Here is a 20,241-nt window from a genome sequence, read left to right as displayed (position 1 = left end):
TTCAAACCCAAGGACGTTTGACCGTCTGACCAACAGACAGAGCCTTATAGAAAGCTGTGTAGACGCACCTAAAATGGGAAATGTTATTTCAAACTAAGAAATCCCTGTTATGAAGTCACACGGCAGTTAAAAAATGATATAAGGTTGGCATAGCAGTTAAATGCTTGTCCTCAATATCAAAAACAAATTAAGAAAAATATATATGCATGTACTCGTAACGGAAGGAAAATATCACACAAAAACTCACGTAAATTAATCAAGTAGTTTTATCTATCTATCTATCTATTATATAAAAGAAAGTGTGTGTGGGTTCTTACTTCCCTATGGACTCCTAAACGACTGGGTCGATTTTTATGAAATTTCATTCAAATAGGCGCCTGACAGTGTTCTTAGATTTAGTATGGGAATGTCTCCGATAAGTATCAAAACACTTCGATGAAAAAAAGGTAAGTATTGAAATACACGACTGAGGAAAAAACAAGAAAATTAGCACTCCCGACCTACCTATAACTATCTGGCGTCATTTTCAGACAGCCTTTTGACTTTCTGACATTTTGGGCTTCCGTAGAATCCATATTTAAACGACTTTCATTTTGTTTTGATGGAACGAAGTGAAAGCTTCTAACTTTTGGGAGCTATAATTAGCTAATGTTTTTGTAGAAAAAGGTGTTTTTTTTATTTTATATTTAAAGAACTTTACTTTACAAATTATCTTTGAAATAGACACAGAAAACTATTTATCTTTCAAAGGATTTTTACAATGAATTTATTTAACTTTAAAATTTAGCTGAATTTGTCAGTTTCCGAATGTCGCCGTGAAAACATTTTTCATTATAAGTTGTTTTTTTTCACGTGTACAAATTTTTTCTTTTTTCTTTTTGAAAATTAATTTTAGGCTTGAATCTTTCAAATGCAATTAAAAAGTAGTCGGAAAGCTACAAAAAAATTATGATAAACTGTCTTTCAAAACTATGCCCCCCCCTATCTTTTTTTCCGCCATTATTGCCCGTAGATAAACCCGACGAGAAAACACTTATTTGACCAAATCAACCATCTGTCGTATGCACCTGAGGTACATCTACTTACTCAAGAAACTAAAATATAAATGTGGAGCTCAAATTACAATAAACCAAAAACGTTGTTAGAGTTCAAACTCCTAACTCGCACCAGGAAAATAAATCTTTAACGCTAGAAACTTGGTGGGACTTTCTGAGACAACAACAATAAAAGTAATATCATAGCATTTCTAAAGCATATGGGCCTCTATAATTTATACAGTGTTTGAATTACTTAGTAGGCACCATCCTAGACTGTCTTTCAGTCTCTTCGTACTGAGGTTTGTCAAGCCAAACTCACGTGACAATATGGTACTTATGCACTTATGTTAACGTGCTGAAATAATAACGTTATTATTTAAAGGCCATTATAACATGAGAAAGGAAGTGGATTTTTGTAATTAATCTCTGCTTTCACCTAACAATTTAACAACAAAAAAGTGTAATCTTGCAGAATTTGACCCGGATCCTCGGGATTTTCCATCAATTATGACTCGGGCTCAACCGACAATCACCAAATTAAACCGAGCGTTGTTCAAATGTTGGGACCCTTAATCGGCATTTTTTTTTTTGTTGTTTTTGGTATAAAAAAATGCAATTTTAAAATTATTTTTTAGGTGATGGGGTTATTTTTTCTGTTTATTTTTTAAACATTTGTTGACAAAAATAATTTGTAAATTTTCTTGAAAAAACTTTTCTGTGCTTTCACCTGACAATTTACGGTTTTCATAAAAACCATTCATCTTTTCTTATATAAAAAAACTCTCTTTACAAAACAAAATAAAAAAACGTGTCCTGCCAATTTTCTTTTAAGAATCCACCCCCAAATAATTGTAAGTTAAAAAAAAACAAAAACAACAACAAAAAACAACTGTACTTTCACCTAAAAGTTTACGATTAATAAAAAACATTCATCTTATATTGAAAAAAAACCCCAACTTTTATTGATAAAAAATGCAAAAAAATAATAAAAGTAAATAAACAATACAAAATGCAACTTTTCTTGAAAAAAAAATATATTCAGTAAATTTACAGTAGATTTTTTTATTTTTTTATTTATTGTATTTCTATTTTTATTGTTTCGAAATTCGTATACGTCTGTTACCTTGCTCGACTTAATCCGGTGACTGTTGGTCGAGTCCGAACCATCATTGACGGAAAATCCCGAGGATTCGGGTCAGATTCTGCAAGAGTACCAAAAAAGATATGGTAAAACTTGAATTTAACTTGAAAATACTATTTAAAAATTAGCACGGTAATCTAAGTGCATAAGCACCGAGAATACTTCGCCCTACAAGAAAACTCTGACCAAATATTCATAAGAAATTTGAAGCCCAAGTATGACCCCGTTTACCTCGCTATACACTGGCTTATACAAGAAATAGCGCACCTTCATTCAGTAATGTTATCTCAAGTAACAAAACTTAAATGAATGTTATATGTGGAAGGGGACAGATGCCAGTAATTAGAGGAACGCCGTAAATAAGTTTGAAAATAATATTTATTAAAGGAAAAAGCTAGAATTGAACCCAGTAATTAAAAGTTAAAAGTGAATACATATTGCTATTTAGATGCGATCCTAGGAATTAGTGAATTGCCATTATAGTAGAAATTATTATAAAACAAAGATAGGTCAGTTAGGAATAATAGACAATGGATTGAGTAATTTTCTTTGTGTTGTAAAGGCGTGTGGAGACATGTGTAATATGTAGAATCCACGCGGGGACTCTCACATGGTTGAGCACGTTTCTGACGTTACAAATAACGATAGGCTATATATTCAGTTAAGAGGGTTCGAAATCAATCAGTTGAGCCAGAGGTCAGAGACACAGATGGGAGTCACAGCTAGAGGACTCGGAAGAGAAAACAGTTGAGTTAGCTGAATCCCTTTTGGAAGCGAATCAGAAAGGGAGACAAGACAATGTAGAAATCTAAAGGTATTCGAATACCCGATCATGATCATCATAACCAGCTGGAAGAAAAAAGATCATCCTGTTTTGTAAGCCTTCCTTTGTCATCTTCCAGCCGAAAGGTAATGTGTTTTCGTGATTCGTTTTTGTAAAATGAACTTTGTCTAACACCTTTCAAAAGTGTTAACTGTCTGCCCTCCTCCTCAAAAGTGTTAATGGTATTCCCATCATAAATAATGAACCCCCCGTGTTAAAAGAACTGTTTACGTCTCTTTTTACATCAAGCTCCTATTATAAATATGAACTGTTTACCATCGATTATAAATGTCGTTACCCGTCACCATTATATGTCGTCCCCAATATACACACAGCCAATACACAACACTGGACACTCCACCAGACCAGATGAATTCTTCTCCTGGAATCTAACAAAATTAAGAAAAGGCCAAAATAAAGATAAACTATTAGGTCGGTGCAAAAGTTTTTGAATATTTAAAATATTGAGTTCAAAATGAAAAACTGTTTTTGAAAAATCTTTATTTACAACAATAACGACTTTGCTCTCCCTCTGACTTGATTCTCTCAGTCAACGAGCTTATAAATGCATCGCTCGTAAAATTTTTTAGGTTTTGATGTGAAATATGAATCTATTTCATGCCTAGTCTCTTTTTATGATGTTAATCTAGGGCCATCCAAATTGTTTTATAATCCTCGAAATAAATGATAATCCGAGGGTCAGGAAAATACGCAGGATGGGATCAGATGTTTCAACAAAATTTTCCTAGGAAATCTTTGGTCAGCAGTGCTGTGTAAGGGCGAGCATTATCATGATAGAAGATGACCTCCTTTCTGCTGACTAAAGAAAGTTATTTTTTGGATCATATAGGTGAGAATATTGCAGAAAAATATAAACGGTGTTTTAATAATCTGAAAGAGAAAGTTATAAATATAAATCGATTTAAGTAATATCAATTTGCATAAAATAAATTACAATGGTTTAAAATGCTCCTTCTATAAACCCGCAGAAACCTTTGCACTGACCTGCTATAGCATAATTAAGCATCCAATTGGGAAAAGGAAAATAAATGTTGTTCAATTTTTTTATTAACTCAACGTTTAAAGATTATTTTGATGGAACACTTGGTTATCTATGTGCCTCATTTGGAAATCAAGTGTTAGCCTTAGAAATATGCATTTTGGTTTCTTAGAAATTACTGAAAGAAAATTAAACAAAGCCCTCATGATCTTCAGCCAAGATATCCAAATGGAATTTGGAATGGAAAAGTACGCACTGCTAGTTATAATAAAGAGAAAACTGGAAACGACAGAAGGCATGGAACTGCCCAACCAAACTGAGATGAGGGCACTAGGGGAACAAGACGACTCTAAATACTTGGGAATTCTGGAAGCGGACACCATCAAAGCAACAGAAATAAAAGAGAGAATTGGAAAGGAATGCCTCAGGAGAACAAGGAAACTCGTAGAAACGAAATTATATAGCAGAAACCTAATAAAAGGTATAAATATATGGGCAGTATCACTAGTAAGATACTTTTGACAGTTTATAGGGTGCACAAAAGAAGAACTGAGACAGCTCGACCAGAAGACCAGTTAACTCATGACCATGCATAATGCACTACAACCAAAGGACGATATTGACAGACTCTATGTGAAAAGGAAAGACAGCGGGAGAGGACTGGTCTGCATAGAAAACTGTGTGAATGACACACAAAAAAAAAAGAACTAGAAAAATACAGAATGCAAAATACTGAAAGGATAATTATGGCAGCGAGAGACACTTTAAAAAACAAAAAAAACAGAAAACAGAGAGACAAATGAGAAAAAATGGGAAGAGAAACAACTACACGGAAGATTAATAAGAATAACAAAATATGAGAATAACGAAAACATCTGGACATGGGTGCGAAAAGGACATATAAACCAAGAAACTGAATCTCTAATAACTGCAGCACAAGATAACTCGATAAGAACCAGCCATATAAAAGCAAAGACCGATAAAACACAAGAAAACAGCAAATGCAGACTCTGTGGACAAAGAGACGAAACGATAAACCATATAGTAAGTGAACGCTGCAAACTGGCCCAAAAGGAATACAAAAACACGCACGACCAAGTGGGAAAGGCGGTGCACTGGGAATTGTGCAAACGCTGCATTTTGAACGTACAGACAAATGGTACAAGCATAAACCCGTAACAATACTCGAAAACGAGAACCACAAAATCCTATGGGACATGGACATACAGACGGACAAACCCCTCCAAGTAAGAAGACCGGATGTCGTAATAATTAACAAGAAACAAAAATTCTGTCAAATTGTAGACTTTGCTGTCCCAGCTGACCACAGGGTAAGTATGAAAGAAAAGGAGAAACGGAGCAAATACACAGAGCTAGCCAGAGAGCTGAAAGGGATTTGAATGATGAAGAAAATCAAAATAATACCGATAATAGTAGGAGCACTTGGAACAATTCCAAAAAACTTTGAAAAAAGAATGGCAGAAATTGGAATCAGGAATGGCTGTAAAAATACAAGGAGTAACGATAATGAAAACTGCTGAAATATAAAGGAAAACCCTTGAATGCGGAGAATAATATAATAATACAATATAATAAAGAAGCGTTACAGGGAATGAAGAACACTGAAGCTGCATATCTACAATTTCTACACCCCCATCACGCATCCCCTCCCACTGTCTTATCACCGTCACCCCCCAAAAAAGTGATACCAAAGAGCCGAGAAGGGTCAAGGAGGATGGAAAGACCGAGGAGAGAGCGCTGACCAGACCTCCGCTGGACCAGCCCAAAGAGAACTGGGAACTTGGGGAGGCTTAGTGACACTCAAATTCCAGTATAGACCAATGGCCACTGCCAGCGAGAAATCAATGGTAAGAGGCTGTTGCGATGACGCAAATTTATTTGCAAATGTTATCGAAGGAGCTGGAGAGAGCTGGACGTCTGGGAAGACTTGTTGTCACTCAGCTTCCAGAGAACACCACAGGTTTCCAATCAGATCGTTGATGACTTGTGTGAAAGCTCCATGTGAGCCAATAATAATAATAATAATAATAATAATAATAATAATAATAATAATAATAATAATAATAATAATAATAATGTGACTTTCGGGAGGTTTATTGCCACTCAAATCCCAGTGTAAGACCAATAGCTGCTGCCAACGAGAAATCAATAGCAAGCAACTGGTGCGATAATGCAAATTTATTTGCAAATGCCATCGAAAGAGGTGGAAAGTACTAAAAACCTGGGGAGACTTGCTGTCACTCAGCTTCCAGTGGACACCACTAGCTGTTTTCAGGGAAAGATCTCTGAAGACCTGTGTGAAAGCTCCTGATGAGCAAATAATAATAATAATAATAATAATAATAATAATAATAATAATAATAATAATGTTTTGTTTTTTTTCCTTTCTGAGTTGCTAGTACATTGCCCCATCGCTCCTCAGTTTGGACTTGTTGCTTAATTCACATACTTTGCTCTCGTTTCGAGCAATGTTAGAATCTTAACCCCAACATCACCCTTCGCACGTAGGTGTGGCAATATATGCAAAGGAATGTTAATGCGTTTCATTTCAGTAAAATACGATTGATTAAGTCAATTTACATGAAAATGTAAATTGACTTTGGATGCCTTTTGTGTTTCTTAATCTATAATATGCAAGAATGTTCAAGAAAGCTTTGAAAACCGATATCGTGATGCGACTAGACGATATGAGCCCCTTATATCTCGGATATAACATGTATTACATGACCGAGACAGGTATATATATATATATATATATATATATATATATATATATGTATATGTGTGTGTGTGTGTGTGCGTGTGTGTGTGTTTTGAGGAATATATTTGATGAGTAAGCTACTAAAATGTGACAAAGAAATAATTTTGTTGACTTGGTAGTTTCAAACGCAACAATATTGTAATAATTTTTTTTAATGTAATGAACTACGAAGTGAAGAGACTAACTTTGAAAGCTATTACATTACAATATATATATATATATATATATATATATATATATATATATATATATATATGTGTGTGTGTGTGTGTGTGTGTGTGTGTGTGTGTGTGTGGAGAACAATGAGCTAAACATGGACAAAGTGACTTTTTCGGGGTGTTAATGAGATAGCTGGACTCTGCAGAAGCAATAGATCTCGTAGGATTTTATATCATTTATAATTTGACAAAAATAACACTATTACTAGAAACGACATAAACTTGTATCGTGATGATGGGCTAATAATAGTGAAAACGCTACAAGTGTTAAACATGATCCGGTTAGAAGAGCAATCCATAGGGAGATGAATAACTTTGGCCTAAAAGTCGAAGTTAATGCAAACTTAAAACAGGTTAACTTCCTCGATGTTACTTTGGATCTTGAATTTAAACACTTATAAACTCTTTATGAAAGAAAACGCTAACCCTATTTATGTACACCCACAATCTAACCATCCATCATCCTTGATTAAACATATACTGTTATCTATTGAAAGCAGAATAAGTAACAACTCATCCGATGAAGTAACCTTTAATGGCTGCAAAGCCATTTATAACACAACACTAAAAATAGTGGGTATAAGGACATATATATAAAATATAAAGTTACTAATACTAGCATGAATAGATCTAGAAACCGAAATAGGAAAGTAATCTGGTTCACACACCCCGTCAATATTATGCTGAAAACAAAACTGGATACAAACTTTTACAACTTATTAACAAGCATTTCCCACCAAATAATATGTTACATAAAATCTTTAATAAAAATACATTAAAATTAAGGTATAGCTGTGGTGATAAATGGAAAGAATCATGAAAAAATCATAATAGAAGAATCTTAAGAAAAAATAGTAAAAGTGTAAATATTAGTAGGAACACAGCTGTAAATAAGTGTAACTGCCAAACCCCCGAGGAATGCCCTATAAAAATGAATGTCTGACCCCATCAGTAGTATACCAGGCTAAGATATTCCCAGTGGAAAACCCAAGGGATGAAAATTCTATATAGGTAGTGCCCATATGACATTCAAAAATAGGTTTTATGGACATAAACGGTCGATGAATAATCAAACGTATGAAAAGGACACCTCATTATCGTAATACTACTGGAAGCTAGTTAGGAAAAATAAAAATAGAATGGAAGATTATTAGAAGAGCCAGTACTTGCCACTCAATAAACTCATCATGTCAATTATGCTTATCAGAAAAACTCGAGATAACTAGGTTTAAGGACTGGGATAAACTATTAAATATTAAACAAGAAACTGCTATATCCTGCAAACATTTCAGAATGCATGCACTTAAGAAATTCTAATTTATGAAAATCAAGACAACTACAATAGCAACTATCCCCCTGCCAGTTCCCCCCCCTCCAAAAAAAGAGGATGAGTGAGATTATGATCCGACCCAGATTGATTACATAAGCCCCTTAATATTCGATTCTCTTAAGCAGTTAAAGTATTACTATTCTGAATGGATGTCTATATAATGGTATATCTGAACCTAAAGGGTAGTAAATAATTAGACGAACCTCAAAATAAATACAGATGGATGCCTGTGTGTATGTTATGTATGTACGCTGTGTGTATCTATATCTAAAACACCATGAAATTAAAAAAGGTAAGTACTACACTATGTAAACATTTCTATTCCGTTTGTATAACTTAAATGCTCCGAATTTGTTGTTATATTGTGTTATATACTGTTATATATCTATATAAACCCAAAGGAAGTAGTTGTTTAATCGGTAGATAAACCTATAGACTTAAACCTGGATTTACTATACGTTTTATCTAATAAAAAACATAAAAAATTGCAAAAAATAACAGGTACGGGGGTGCGTGTAATATTAGTATGCATATATGATGCTGCTAAGAAGAGTTATGTTGAGAATCTGTTCATATCTATATCTACTTTAGATGTATCATATATGTGAACGTACATAAGTGTGTATCTATGTAGATGTTTGTATATGTAAGTCTATCTATCTATCTATATATATATATATATATATATATATATATATATATATATATATCGGAACTATTAAAATAGGTCGTCTTATATATAGAGGAATAACAACAATTGTATATATTACCAGGGAGTATATGTGTATGCACATGTATGAATCTATGTATGTATGTGTGTGTACGCCTATCTAAACTATAATAACACACCGTTTCATATAAAGGGGTTACCATCGGAAGTAGAAGGCACTTTATTGGATAAGATTTATTGAATAAAATTTGTTAAATTATATTTTATTAAATTTTGTTAACTTGAATGGGATTTATTAAATAGAGTTTTTGTGTATATACCTGTATGACTGTATTTTTGCGTTAGGGGTAAGGTATTTACTTGTAGATGTGCTTGTATATATGCAGCCGTATACGGATGTATATATAGATATCTATATAATTTATATATCTCATATTTATATCTATATGTATATGTATCTATACCTGTATGTCTGTATGTATGTACATTATTGAAAGGTATATCCGATTGGAGTTTGAAGGTTTCCGATTAACAGTTTTATTGATACTGGTATAATAAATATAATAAATGGGGATGGTATATAAAAAAAACACGGAGGTGTATGGCTATTTATAATAAATATCTGTATAGATATAGCTACGTATATGAGTATCTATGTTAGATTGTAATGGGTGTGCGTTTACATTTAATATAGATGAATTTATGTATGTGTGATTATGTTTATATATGTTTATATGTACGCGGGGTATCAAAGTAGTGAGTTTTATTTATTAATTTATGCATATTTTATGCGTGCGGGAGTCGGTAATCTGATTAAATTTTATAAATCCATATTTATATTTATTCTAGTTTTGCACTTATAATTTATATTTCGGTGCGCGTGTGTAAGTTGGATTTTAACAAACGTGTGTACCCACTACTAAGTGTATATGTATATATGTTTGTTTTGCTTCTAAAATAGAATGGGTGTGTAAACGAAGAATGTCGGCTAAATCCCAATGGGTAACCACCGGAAATATATAAACTCTTTGGACCACAGGTCAAGCGAGACAAAATGTCTAGTCTCTCGAGCACGTTAATACGAGTGGCCAAAGGACGAGAATAATAAAAAGAATAATAAAAATAAAGGGTGAGGATATTAGTAAGATAAAAACCAGTGATGAATGGATCGTTCAAGTACTTTGCTCATCCGCCTACACATACCCCCCCCCATATTAGGTGACAAGATTTATAAAGTAAACGAAATGAAGAAAAGTTTAGTTTTTTTTTGTTTTCGTGGATTTTTTTGTGTAATGAAATGTCAGTTTTCGAAGATAATTCATGGCTTGAAGACGTAATCTCCCTTAGCAGATTACAGAAACATATATGCACATATGTAGCCATTAATGTTTGTATAAATAAACTTATATATATATATATATATATATATATATATATATATATATATATATAACAAAGATTATATACACTAGATAACACGTTACACATCACCCGTTTATATAGACCCTATATAACATGCATTGTTATAAATACAGAGTGGGGCGATAAAAGTATTGCCCTAAAGAAAACAACACTACAGCTTTATTTTATTGAAAAATCTAATTCAGATAATTGATGATGTAGTAGAACTTACATCTATTAAATGTAGCCGCTTTCAGCCTCATCACCGACTCGATAAAGGTCCAGAACTGGGAGCATGCCTTTTCCATAAACGTCGGCGGATGGCGGAGGTTGGCTTTGGTGTTGTTGTAGGTCATGTTGGAGAGGTTCTCGGCGTATGTAGTAGTCCAGCAGGTTCAGGGCAGGAGAAATAGAACCATCAAGACCTTTGCATCAAAGGAAGAAAAAACAAGAAAAAACGTAATCAGGTCCGGAAAGGAAATTTGATAGATCATTATATATCTGTTGTAAAAAGGGAAATGGCAAATACATCTCTTAACTCGAGTTCCAGCATTTTTTCTGCGGTTAGATTTGGTGATACCTCCAAGACTTTCTGCAATGATGTGTTAAATACTCTTGGAAAAGTTCAAAAAGCACAAAAAACTATCAATGAATCAACAAGGTTCGACGACTTTCTTGTTGTAAAAGTACACGAAATTGGATTTCAGTTCGGTAATTTGGACGGATGAAATTAGAATCAGTTTTGATGGTCCTGACGGGTGAGCAAGTGGTTGATTTGCTGAAGGATTTGATACTCCATTGCGGTTCAGACGACAGTAAGGTGGAGGTGAAGGTATAATTTGGGTAAGGATCATGGAAAATGAGTTCCTTGAACCATTTCGAGTTGTTGAGTGAATTAAAATGAACCCAGTTAAGTATTTCTCGCTTTTAGAAGAAAATTTTATAGGTTGGGTAAAGAAGAAACCTGTTTTCAACGTAAGAAATTGATGTTTATGCATAATAATACACCTAGCCATGTATCTGTAGCAACTGCTGAGTGGTTAGCATCGAAAAGATTAAAAAAGATTGCGTTATGAGACCTGCTTGCTCTTCTGACTTAAATTGCATAGAAAACTTGTGGACCATCTTGAAAAGGCTGGTTTATCCAAATGGTAAACAGTATACATCAAAAGATAACTTTTGGAATGCTATCGTGAAGACAAAAAATCGATTAAATCCACTGAAATTAAAAAATAATATCATCGATGGACGACAAACTCCTTTATCTGATGGAGAAGAAAAGGGGACTACATTTCCAAGTGAATGGCATTGCATTGTTTCAAATCAGATATTTCTCGGCTGCTGGCTATCATAATTATGGCTTTTGAATATAATTGTACTGATTTGATTCTTTTATTGTGATGTTGTACTTGAATTAAATTTTTATACAATTGCCTGCATTATAATTTGTGCCACTTGAGAATCAATTATTTGATATTTTAACTCAGGTAACATTTTTTTAAATCGAAATTTCTTATAAAAATGTTTGTATAACAAGTTCAGCAATATACAAATAAAAGCACAAGGAGCTTACATTAATCGATTACGAAAAAAAAGAAAAGAAAAAAAGCATAATAATTTGTTTAGCACTGTATATTCTAGCAGGGAGACCCGACGTTGCCAGGGTTTAAGTAAGGATCAATGACTGTTTCACACGTCCATATTATTATTGTCATCGAAATCAATGAAATCGACCATTTTTCAATCAAATTGATTGGTTGCCTGCTCTAGTATATATATATATATATATATATATATATATATATATATATATATATATATATATAAGTGAACGTGTGTGTGTGTGTCTCTGTGTGTGTCTGTGTGCATTTCCCTACGCAATAGCTCTGTCAATTTTTAGTCTACAGACTCGAAATTTGATATACGGGGTACTGAGATTTGGGGAAATCGATGTGATCGGTTTTTGGCCAGAGATTTGACCTTTGAGAACTGTACCAAACTCCTCCGACAATTTTGGATCTACGCACTTGAAATTTTAGATATAGGTTTCTTGGACATGGATCTAACTTAATAACTTTATTTGAGCCCAAAACAATATATTTTAAGGGGTAATAATAGGGGTCAAAATTTAAAAAGATTGACCTCTGTGGTCTCTTCCAAATTATTCAGACAATTTCTGGTCTAAATATTTGAAATTTTACATAAAGGGTATTCAGAGATAGGGCAAGCTTTTTCATCAGTTTGGGTCGAAAATTTTTAGTCAGCAATATATAAATGTATGTATGTATGTATGTCTGTTTGCAAGTTTGTCTTAAACTTTCAATAGAGGCGACAGATTTTACCAAGATCAGTATTGTTTTAAAGTTTGATCTTTCATACGACAAATATCGAAAAATTGGCTAAAAACATTAATATCTTCCTCTTCAACTAGGAACTTTTCTACAGGGGGGCACTTTTTTCGTCGATATTTTTGAAAGTTATCCTCTCCTTTAGATTGTCTAGCCTTAATCGGTTTGGCGGTGGTCGTAACAGCATAAACGTTAGGTTTTACATCGTTCTTTTCCTCCTTTGCGGTACGGGTTCGAGCCTGCCTTCCTACTACCACTTTTTTTTTTGCTCAACTTACATATCCAAATACCCTGGCAACGCCGGGCTGAAATGCTAGTATATATATATATATATATATATATATATAATTATTTACTCTAATAATTATACAAATACCTACATACACTAGTGGTTTCATCCTCTCGGGAATCTTCAGTGCAGGGTGTAACGGATAACACCATTCGATCCCGGCAACAAGCAAGGACCATATCCATTCGGCTACCATTAACCGCGAAAAATGTTGTTGAATTTTAAACATTTATTTTATTAAATGTTTTTAACGTGTGTCAGAGTGATCTAATCATTATATGATGATCTGCCCATATTAGCTAAATTGACGGACTTTTTAATTCAACTGAAAGTGCTCAACGATAAGAAACGCGTTTCTTAAGGGGCTTATCGACGAATAAATAAGCATGTGATATATATATATATATATATATATATATATATATATATATATATATATATATATATGTATGTATGTGTATGTGTGTGTGTGCGTGTTTCATTCGTCGATAATTTTGTTAAGTTTATGAAGTCAATATGTGCGTTATTTGCTGTTATTAGTTTATTAATGTGTGTTTTTTACTGGTCCATGTTATTTTAGTGTATTTTTTAAAAATTTTTAGATGTGTCCGATCTGATAAATTTTATACCTGTTTGGAGTCATATTGTTCTATAAGGATTATTACGAAAGTATTTGATTTTGTCGGCGTGTTTAGTATGATCGGTGTTACTTTTTGGTTCGGTTGCAGAAGATTTTTTTTTTTTTTTTTTACATAAAAGAACGATGTAAAACCTAACGTTTTTTTTTACATATTTGATGTACGTGTTCCATTATCAAGGCCAAGAGGCCACTCAAGGATAAGGGTTAAAGAGTGTACAGTAGAAATTGGACATTATAGTAATCATTAGTAATGAAAATTTGGTAAAGTTGATAACTTATATGGAACGGCTCATCAAGAACTTATTTACGTTAGACTTGAAGACAACCATATTGTAGTCAGCCGGAAAGCAGGAAAACGGAAGACAATTCCACAGGCGTGCAGTTCTAAGAAAAAAGCTTTGTTCATGGACTCTACGTTTAGGTTTAGGCACAGATAAAGAGTGGGGGGAATTATTGATAGTGTTTACAGCTAGACGAGTGTTTCTTGTGAAAGTTTGGCGAGGGGGGACCATAGATTGAAGCTCATTCGAACACTGTCCATGAAAATAACGATACATCAGAGACAAACTCGCAACATCTCTTCTGTGAGATAAAGGTTGCAAGGAAGAGAAAAGGACATCTCCTACGAGGCTACGAAATCTATTTTGAACTCTATCAAGGCAGGCCAAGTCCTTTCTAGCAGCTCCTGCCCAGATGTGGCAACAGTATTCCATCCTTGGACGTACCTGGCTCTTATATAGATAGAGAATAGCATCAGCAGTGAGATATCTACTGGATCGATAGAAAGATCCCACCATTTTTCCAGCGGCCTTGGCAACAGATTTGATGTACGTGTTCTATTTAAGATCAGGAGTAATGGTTAAGCCAAGAAGTTTGTCAAAACTTGAGGCCTCCTGAAGACGAGAGCCATTCATTTCAATTGATGTCAGATGTGGATCAGAATGTTGATGATGTAAAGAGAGAAGCTTGGTTTTAGATGCATTAAAAGTAACCAGCCATTCTTTACCCCATTGTACTACGTGCTCAAGATCAGAGGAGAGAGAATTGGAGAGAACTTATTCGTTTACTGTCTTAGATGTGCTACCATAAATGGTAGTGTCGTCAGCATAGATGTCTACAAATGATGTAAGGATGTGATTTGGAAGATCATTAATGTAGATCAGGAAAAGAGTTGGGCCCAGGATGGATCCCTGAGGGACACCGGCATTAATACTGTGAGCTTCAGATTTTTGCCCCTCAACTACTACTCTTATGAACCTATCAGAAAGAAATGATTTAATAATTGAGAAGACATTTCCAGCAATACCATAGCTAGAGATCTTATGAAGTAAACCTTTATGCCATACCCTATCAAAGGCCTTAGATATGTCAAGAGCAATTGCCCTAGAAAGGTTGCCTCCGTCGAGAGATTTGCTAATCCTATGAGATATAACTGTAAGCACATCTGCTGTAGATCTAGCAGAACGAAAACCATATTGAGTGTCACTAAGAAGGTTATTTTTGTTGAGATGGTTGATTACTTCTGCATTTAACACAGATTCCAGCAACTTACTCATGACGCACAGGAGACTTATTGGCCTGTACTGAGAAGGGGATGAGCGATCACCTGAATTCTTAAATACAGGGCATACTGATGAAATTTTCCAGGGAGATGGGAAACTATTCTCCTTAAGACAACGTTTAAACAGTTTTGTAAGTATGGGCGCTAGTTCAGGTTGAAGTTTTTTGAGTACTATAATTGGAATACCGTCAGGGCCAGTTGCTTTACTGGAATCAAGGTTTTTGATTAGCTTGGCAGCATCACGTACAGATATACGTATATCACATAGTGTGTTTTCTGATACAGGAGGAAATATTGGGGGTTGGCAGCCTTGATCGCAAAGGGTTGAATTAGCTGCGAAGTTCTTGACAAAGAGTTTAGCTTTGTCTGATGCTGACGAGATTACCTCAGGTCCATTGATAATAGTTGGGATGGAGCACACGCTTCTATTCATGATTCTGTTTGCTATTTGCCAAAACTGGTGGGCCTCAAGCCGCTGCTCAGCTACTTTGGACTTAACAGATTGAGCATACAAGTCTCTTGCATTCTTTATTACTTTCTTACAATTGTTGCTGGCAGTCCTGAAAGCGGCTTTAGTTTTCATACATGTATTACGTTGGAAACAGTGGAAAAAGTGATTTCTGTGCACAATGGCAGCAGCACATTCTGGAGAGAACCATGGCTGGCTGTTAGGTTTTTGCTGAAACATTTTCGAGGGTATGAAACGGTCAATACCTACAATTAACCATTCCGTCAGGTCTAATACTATAGAGGACACATCCTTTTTAAACATGGAACGCAGAGGTAGATCAGATATAAATGTACGGAAGCTATCCCAGTCAGCCTTAGTGTATCGATATACTGTACGATGGAGAGGTACGTCTGGGGACTTATTACATTTCATTTTTATCTTAATTGATACAACAGAGTGGTCGGAAGAGCCAAGAGGCGACAGAACAGAAACTGAACATAGTTCAGGGCAAGTTGTGAGAAAAAGGTCTAGTAGGCTCGCATACTGGCCATCATTGTCGGGCACACGGGTGGGTTCCTGAACAATCTGAGTGAGGTCATAGGCAATGGAGAAATCATGACAGAACCTTCCCTCATCATCGGTCTTGTTAGAGTGGGTCAACCATTCGACGTTGTGAACATTGAAGTCACCACATACGTGAATGTTAGCTGAAGGATAAGCAGATAAGACTTGGTCAATTTTCTTAGATATGCTTTGAAAGATAGTAACTCCGCTGTTATGAGGGCGATAGAGAGTAAATATAAATGCCGTAGTGTGAGCTAAAGCAACCCGGAAGCACATATAGGGTAAGTTAGGATCTTCCCAGGAGATGTCCCTACCACATGGAAAGTTATCCCTAATATAGGCACATATTCCATGCCCATGGCGATCTTGGGGGTCAGATTTAGAAGTTAAGTTAGAGTATCCTTTAATTGCGAACTCTTCTAGGGAAATAGCCTGTCCAATGCCAGTTTCACTTAAAAATAAAAGGTCTGGTTTAGTCTCCTGTAATTGGGTTTCAACCTCTGGAAGGTTAGAACGTAGACCCCTGATGTTGGAGAAGGAGACATGGTAGTAGGGGTCTACGTTGGAAGTTGGAGAACCGGGTTTAATCGTGTATTTTTTCTTGAAACTTGTCATGATGAATTTTTGGAATTTGTGGACTAGGTCATCAGATTTACTTAGAGCAGGACAGAGAGGGGAAGCTAAGAGAGAAAAAGAAACGAAGATTTTTTTTTTATTTGTAGCTAATGATAAGGTAAAGCCGTAACAATTACCCACTAGTATGGCATCGAGAGGCCCCACCAGAAGCTACTGCATGGTCCAGAATCCATTCACCAAATGGCAATACAGCAGCTCCAGTACTTTGCACCTGCTGATAGGACAGCCTCCTTGGTGGTTAATCCAAGGTTCGGGTCCCTGACTATCAGGCGGATAACGTCAGCCCAGACAAAACGTTTACCTCCAGCACCCTTACTAGTGACATGGCTACAAGGATAGACATAGAAACAGAAACTTTCCGCCATCTCTGCCAACTGTTCGCGCAAAATACTGCCAACCTAGAAAACAGCTTTTTCTTCTCCCTTTGTCAGAAAAATCACTCATTAAAAAATGAGGACTGAGGGACAAATAAGAAGAAGCGAGAGTAACAGGAGCTGCCGATAACGCATCCGCAGTAGTGTAGAGGTGGCAGTTATACCCCTTGTAATAACCGGAGGCAGAGGGAAGTTATCTCCCCTAAGGGCTACAAAAAATATGAGTACAGGTACCGGTGACGTTTTTCGAATGCTAAATCTCCTTCAACACTAAAAGTATTAATTTTTTTAAAATGCTTCTTTTTAATAGATTCAGCTTTAAGGAAATCGCTACAATTGAAAATTAGGAGAACTCACGAAAGAAATACATAACATCAAATACAGATAGCATTCTGAGACCACAACCGAATGGAACGATCAAATCCAGAATTGATTCTCGTAGCTCAACTCAGTGCACATGCACATCCGAATCATCGTTAGCTGTTTGATGGATGCAAAAGTTAAAAACGGTTTTGTGTTTGCTTTGTGGGATTATTCTCTTGTCTAGTCGAAACAAGTTAGCGTTAGGAAGGGTTTTATTATCTTTCTAATCACCCACAAAATGCACCATCTGGCGTCGTTAGGAAACCTATAGATAAGTGAGCGTTTGTACTTAGTATGAACCCTGATATCAAATTCATTATCCTAGCTTTTAGTAATGTGCGTTACTTGGCACGTTTTACGATTAGCATTATCATCGGCCATTTTGATTCTCTCACTCACTAAGATGTTGTAATCTGAGAAATGAGAGTGTATGCGCGCGTGTGTATGTGCGCATGCGTGTGTGTATGAGAGAGAGGGGAGATAGATTGATAGAGAGAGAGAGAGAGAGAGAGAGAGAGAGAGAGAGAGAGAGAAAGAGAGAGAGATGCACAATCAAGATGCCGGTGAACCAAATTATTTAATCATGATCCAATACCCGCGCAAGCCTTAATTAAAAATACGAAACTCAACAAAAGAAAATGGCTACCGTCACAGAGAAAATTACTCACAATCACTCATTATATGCGCGCACTTGTTTTATTACCACTTAGCCCTCTCCTCTTCTTTGACTCTCCCTAATTTTATCCGCACCCCCACCTAGTCCGCCGTCTCATCCTCTCTTTTATATATTCTTTTGATTTGTTTCCTCTTCTTCTTCTTCTTCTTCTTCTTCTTCTTCATCATCATCATCATCATCATCATCATCATCATCATCATCATCATGTGTACTCAGTAGGAGTTTTCACACAGACCATCAAATATTTCACTCTATCAACAATATATGGTGTTCCTGGAAGTCTTAGTGACAAGTCTCACCCGATTTCTAGCCTTTTCCACCTCTTTTGACAGCCTCTGCAAATGAATTTGCGTTATCGCAACAGCCGTTTACCATTGATTTCTCGCAGACAGCGGCCATTGATCACACAGGTAATAATCAATGATTACTCATGGATAATAATCGTTGGTTTCCTTGGAATCTAAATGACAACAAATTCAACCAGATTTCCAATATTCTCTATATCTTTCGGCAGTTTTGTCAAATGAATTCGTGTTATCGCAACAGCCGCTTGCCATTGATTTCTTGCAAGCAATGACCATTGGTCATCACTGGAATTTGAGTGGCAATAAGCCTCCCGAAGATTCGTCCTCATCGCACTCCTCCAGTGGAAGTCTGGTTAGTGCTTACTCTCCTTGATCTTTTCAGCCTCTTTAACATTTCTCAAGTTAGTGTGCTGACACTACACGTTTACTTATTTTATTTTACTTGGGAGGGGGACGTAGTTAATTTGACATTTTGCGTTTTTTTTTTCTATTTTCTCCGGTTTTATTGATTTTCTCTCAACGTGTTCTATTTTTCTTTTACTTCTATTCAAGTTGTTGGTTATTGTTCGTACTTCATGCGGCTTGGTTTCTACCGCTTAGTAGTTTCCTTAAGATTTCGTTTTCATTATCCGTTGTATCTTCTCTGTCTTCACCCATGATTCTAATTTCTCCCATTTATTTATTTTTTTTTTTGTCGAATGTTTTCGGGATTGTTCCTAGTGCTCCTACAATTATTGGTATTATTTTAACTTTCTTCATGTTCCAAACCACTTTCAGCTCTCTTGTTAGTTCTGTGTATTTGCTTCGCTTCTTCGTCTCCTTGATATCTACCCTTTGTCTGCTGGAACGGTGAAATCTACGATCTAGAAGGATTTTCATTCTTGTTAATTACTATGACATCCGACCTCCTTGTTTGGGTGGGTGTATCCGTTTATACCTCGATACGATGGAATTATTTTTTTTTCCAATAGTGCTATCGGTTTGTGTTTGTGTCATTTGTCTTCGTGTTTAAGATGTAGTTGTTTCATAATACTTAGTGCATTTCCTTCCTTATCTGTTCGTGTTTATTCTTATATTCTTTCTGGGCTAGCTTGCTGCATGTAATTTATTGTTTTGTCTCTTTGTCCGCAGAGTCTGCATGTTTTCTTTTGTTTTTTCGATCTTAGTCTTGATGTATAGTGTTCTAATCGCGTTATCTTGTACAGCTATAAGTAGTGATTCAGTCTCACTATTTAAGTGTCCTTTTCGTGGCTATGTCCAGGTATTTTAATGAGCTTCATCTTTCGTCATCCTTATGTCTAGAAGTGTAAGCCACGTTTAGTTTCAGAACAGTTTCCGATGGTTCGTTGTTCTAAACAAGTCTCGAGAGGTGATTGGTTTGCAGTAGACAGAAAGTTTCCGATGGATCGTTGTTTTAAACAAGTCTTGAGAGGTGACTGGTTTGCAGTAGACAGAACAGTTTCCGATGGATCGTTGTTCTAAACAAGTCTTGAGAGGTGATTGGTTTGCAATAGACAGAACAGTTTCCGATGGTTCGTTGTTACACACAAGTCCTGAGAGGTGACTGGTTTGCAGTAGACAGTTCTAGAGAGCAAAATATTCTTACCGTGTCGAGACAGAAAAAAACATGTG

At 35.5% G+C, this 20,241-nt stretch overlaps 1 long non-coding RNA gene across 1 annotated transcript in view; it reads right to left on the bottom strand.

Annotated features, from left to right (window-relative positions):
• Nucleotides 1-2,059: 2,059 nt before the first annotated feature.
• Nucleotides 2,060-20,241, bottom strand: part of LOC145297538 (uncharacterized) — a 66,016-nt gene continuing 47,834 nt past the window's right edge. Inside the window, exons 2-3 of the long non-coding RNA XR_013870263.1 lie at nt 10,635-10,827; nt 2,060-2,239 (exon numbers count right to left, since the gene is read on the bottom strand). This is a non-coding gene — a long non-coding RNA (uncharacterized LOC145297538). The remainder of the gene's footprint in view (nt 2,240-10,634; nt 10,828-20,241) is intronic.

Source organism: Euprymna scolopes, chromosome 18, assembly GCF_053919585.1.
Source record: "Euprymna scolopes isolate OS-2025 chromosome 18, ASM5391958v1, whole genome shotgun sequence".
Classification (NCBI taxonomy): Eukaryota; Metazoa; Mollusca; class Cephalopoda; order Sepiida; family Sepiolidae; genus Euprymna; species Euprymna scolopes.
Note: the sequence above shows the minus strand (reverse complement) of the source record. Positions and strands in the feature narration are given on the sequence as shown.